The following is a 4,909-nucleotide window of genomic DNA, read 5'->3' as shown; positions in this document are numbered from 1 at the left end:
CTTGAAGTTGGAGCTTTCTTTGGGACCCCGATTGACTGATGTCCATATTGCATTGCTTCACCGCCCAATATGCCTTATGCTCCACCTCCACCGGCAAGTGACATGCTTTTCCAAAAACCAACCTATAAGGGGACATGCCGATGGGGGTTTTGTAGGCCGTGCGGTAGGCCCAAAGTGCATCTTCTAATCTCGTGCTCCAGTCTTTCCTATTGGGCTGGACAGTCTTCTCCAAAATCTGCTTGATTTCCCTATTTGAGACTTCAGCTTGCCCATTAGTCTGTGGATGATAAGCAGTCGCCACTTTGTGTAATACCCCATACTTACGAAGTAGGGTGTTCATCTGTCTATTGCAAAAGTGGGATCCTTGGTCGCTGATGATGGCCCTAGGCATGCCAAACCTGCAAAAGATGTGAGAACGAACAAAATCTGCAACCACAGAAGCATCATCAGTCCTGGTGGCTTTAGCTTCCACCCACTTAGAAACATAATCCACAGCTAACAGAATGTACAAATAACCAAATGACACAGGAAATGGACCCATGAAGTCAATGCCCCAAACATCAAAGATTTCACAAAACAATAAGGGTTGTTGAGGCATTTCATTCCTACGTGATATAGTGCCTGTGTGTTGACAACGTGTGCAATTCTTACAGAACTCATATGAATCCTTAAAGAGTGAAGGCCAATATAATCCAGAATCTAGGACTTTCCTAGCTGTACGTTGGGGACCAAAGTGACCACCACATGCAAGTGTGTGACAAAAATTTAAGACAGATGCAAACTCATGGTTAGGCACACATCTCCTAATGACCTGGTCACTACACATGCGCCACAGATAGGGATCATCCCACACATAATACCGAGCCTGACTCTTAAATTTATTTAGCTGTTCCTTCTTAAAATATGCAGGTAATTCAGAAGCAACTAAATAATTTACCAAATCAGCATACCAGGGCTCAACACCATGAATGTGGTATAATAACTCATCTGGGAAATCATCCCTGATAGGCTGGGAGTCCATGACTGTGGAATCTGAAGAAGGAGGGACCCTGCTCAAATGATCAGCTACTAGGTTCTCGGCCCCACTCTTATCTTTTATCTCAACATTGAACTCCTGAAGTAGGAGCATCCATCATATCAACCGGGGCTTAGCATCGGGCTTCTTCAATAGGTATTTCAAGCCTGCATGGTCAGAAAACACGACAACATTAGAACCTAGAAGATAGGAGCGAAATTTATCTAAAGCAAACACAATAGCTAAAAGCTCCTTCTCAGTCGTGGTGTAGTTTGCTTGAGCATCATCCAAGGTGCGCGAGGCATAGGCAATGACATGTGACTTCTTTTCCACACGCTGTGAAAGGACGGCACCCACTGCAAAGTTGGAGGCGTCGCACATCAGCTCGAAAGGTAACTCCCAGTCGGGTGGCTGTATGATGGGTGGAGAAATCAATCGACTCTTCAGTTCCTCGAATGCTCGCTTGCACTGCTCATCAAAGTGGAAGGTCACTTCTTTCTGGAGAAGGTGGGAAAGTGGAAGTGCAATCTTGCTGAAATCCTTGATGAACCTCCTGTAAAATCCTGCATGGCCAAGGAAAGAACGCACCTCCTTCACAGAGGTGGGGTAAGGCAATGAAGCAATAACATCAACCTTAGACCGATCCACTTCTATACCCTTCTTAGATAGAACATGCCCTAAAACAATTCCTTGTTCTACCATGAAATGACATTTTTCGAAATTTAAAACAAGGTTCTTTTCAATGCATCTCTCTAGGACTCTACCTAAGCTAACCAAGCAATCATCAAAAGAAGTGCCATAAACTGAAAAATCATCCATGAACACTTCCATGCAATGCTCTATAAAATCTGAAAATATACTTACCATGCATCGCTGAAAGGTACCTGGAGCATTACATAGACCGAAAGGCATTCTTCTATAAGCGAATGTGCCAAAGGGGCAGGTGAAGGTGGTCTTCTCCTGATCCTATGGGGCTATGCAAATCTGAAAGTATCCAGAAAAACCGTCAAGGAAACAATAGTGCGACTTACCGGCCAACCTCTCCAACATCTGATCAATGAATGGGAGGGGGAAATGATCCTTTCTGGTTGCTTGGTTCAGCTTTCTATAATCAATGCAGACTCTCCAGCTGTTCTGCACTCTCATGGGGATGAGCTCATTGTGCTCATTTGGGACCACCGTGATGCCCGTCTTTTTTGGAACAACCTGCACGGGACTCACCCACTTGCTGTCAGAAATAGGGTAAATAATGCCGGCTGCAAGTAATTTACTTACCTCCTGTTTTACCACATCAAGGATGGTTGGGTTAAGTCTTCTTTGAGGCTGCCTTGCTGGTTTTGCTCCTTCCTCCAATAAGATACGGTGCATGCAAACAGATGGGCTGATTCCAGTTATGTCCGCTAAAGTCCACCCAATTGCTTTCTTATTATTTTTCAGCACATCCAGCAACTTTCTCTCTTGGTCAGGCTGCAAGTTGTTTGCAATGATGACTGGCAGCTTCTCATCTTTCTCCAAGAATGCATACTTGAGGTGCTGAGGCAAAGGCTTGCACTGAATGGTGGGTGGCTGCTGCAAAGAGGGGGCTGACCTATTTGACTGGAACTCTAACTCCAAGGCACTATCAACCTGCTCAACAAGGTTAGCAGCACTATCTTCCACTTGGGAAATGTTAGCATCAAAATCAGACTCATGTCTATGCAAAAATTCAGCAATCTCTAAGCATGCAGCACATTGACTCTCTCCATCACTACAATTAGTGCAATTAATCGTATCTGGGAACTCATGCACAGTGGGGAATTCATCAATTAAATCAGAAGACTCAGAACATGCTTCATTCACTAACAGGTCAACTCTATTTACTTGAAAAGTGGAATGATCCTCAGCAGGGAATTTCATGGCATCAAGTATCTTGAAGTTAATTGTGTTACCAGCAAATTCCATGGAAAGTGTACCCTCATGCACATTGATAATAGTTCTAGCAGTTTTTAAGAATGGTCTCCCTAGGATCAAGGGTGCATGCTCAAGTGTGCTGTTATCTTCCATATTCAAAACATAAAAATCTGCTGGAAAGATTAAATCCTTAACCTTAACCAGCACATCTTCTAGGACTCCAGTGGGGTGTGCAGTACTTCTATTGGCTAGTTGGACAACCACTCCTGTTGGCTTCAAAGGACCACACTGCAATGAAGCATAAATAGAGTTAGGCATGACATTAATGGATGCACCTAAATCTAGTAAAGCATTGCTAAATTGCATGTCTCCTATAGTACAAGGAATGGAGAACATCCCTGGATCTTTACACTTTGCTGGCATGGCAGGTTGGATAAGGGCAGAGACATTTCTCCCAAGGTTGATCTTCTCATTCCCCATAAGCTTCCTCTTGTGAGTACACAAATCCTTGAGAAATTTTGCATACTTGGGGATCTGTCTAATGGCTTCAAGGAGGGGGATGTTGACTTCAACTTTCTGGAATGTTTCCAGAATCTCTTTATCCACTTCGGCCTCTGCTCTTTTCTTGTTTTGTGTTGCTCGATGTGGGAATGGTAAGGGCTGGATGTTGGAAGACTCTCCTTGTTCTTGATAGCTGGAGTTTGGTTGCTTGGCTTCTTGGACTGAGAGGGGTTGCTGCTCTTTGCTACCCTCTACATTCTGCTCCTCTACATGTTGCTCCTCCATGTTTGATGATGGTGGAGGGGTTGGGATGATCACTTCTTTCCCACTTCGAAGCATGATGGCACTAACATTACCCCTTGGATTGGCAACTGGTTGTGAAGGAAGCTGCCCGGAACCTTGACTCCTTAACTCATTGATGTTTGTGGCTAGCTGGCCTATTTGGGTCTCCAAATTTTGAATGGTGGTTTCTGTTTTCTGTTGGAATTGGAGTGTATTGGCTGCTAGTTGTTTGACAAGATCATCTAAGGTAGGTTCTGACTTGGGTAATGGTGGTGCTTGCTGCATGGCTTGGTTCTGCCTTGGTGGTGGAGCATGGTTGCTTGAAGGATGGAACCTCTGCTGAAATGGTTGATTCTGGTATGGCTGCTGTTGGTGCACATGTTGATTGGAAGGGCTGCCATATCTGAGGTTTGGATGGTCTCTCCAACCTGGATTGTAGGTGGCTGAGTATGGATCATACTTGTGTTGTGGATGCTGCTGGAAAGGTGGATTGTGCTGCTGGAAAGGTCTACCAGGGAAGATGCCAGCAACAGATTCATTATTTTCTTGCAACTGTGGGCATTGATCTGTTGTATGGGATGGCAAGGAGCAAATGCCACAAAGTTGCTGCTGGGGTTGCTTTCTCTCTAATGCCAACTGCCTGACCACGGAAGCCAATTCCTCAAGCTTGTTTTCCATCCTTTGCTGGTCCATAGTGGCAGCCACATTGACTTCATTGATGGCTTTTGTAGGAGTGTTAATTCTGGTGCCAAATTGCTGGGCATTTTGTGCCATCTTTGATATCAGCTCTTGTGCAGCTGCTGGGGTCTTCTCTGCCAAAGCTCCTCCACTTGCAGCATCTACCAAGTATCTGTCCATGGGGATTAGACCTTCATAGAGATACTGAATTAGGAGTTGGTCACTTATCTGATGGTGAGGACAGCTGGAACACAACTTCTTAAACCTCTCCCAATACTCATGTAGAGTTTCACCACTCATCTGCCTTATACCACAAATTTCCTTCCTTATTGATGCTGTTCTGGAGGCTGGAAAGAATTTTTCCAGGAAGATCCTCTTCAATCCATCCCAACTGGTAATGGCAGCTGGTGGCAGGTAGTAGAGCCAATCTTTGGCGGATCCACACAAGCATCTGAAAGAATTTCATGTTGTTTGCTCAACCATGCGGCCACAAGGAGTAGATGAAGAGCAAATTAGTATAGTGGTGAGTATTCCCGCCTGTCA

At 44.7% G+C, this 4,909-nt stretch overlaps 1 non-coding gene across 1 annotated transcript; it reads left to right on the top strand.

The window, feature by feature from the left end:
- Positions 1-4,592: 4,592 nt before the first annotated feature.
- LOC127809058 (small nucleolar RNA R71) lies at positions 4,593-4,697 on the top strand. The gene has a single exon (XR_008025064.1). It is a non-coding gene; the product is annotated as a small nucleolar RNA R71 (small nucleolar RNA).
- The last annotated feature ends 212 nt before the right edge of the window (positions 4,698-4,909 follow it).

The sequence above is a fragment of the Diospyros lotus genome, chromosome 8, assembly GCF_014633365.1.
Source record: "Diospyros lotus cultivar Yz01 chromosome 8, ASM1463336v1, whole genome shotgun sequence".
Taxonomy (NCBI): domain Eukaryota; kingdom Viridiplantae; phylum Streptophyta; class Magnoliopsida; order Ericales; family Ebenaceae; genus Diospyros; species Diospyros lotus.
This window is presented reverse-complemented; position numbering and strand designations above follow the sequence as displayed.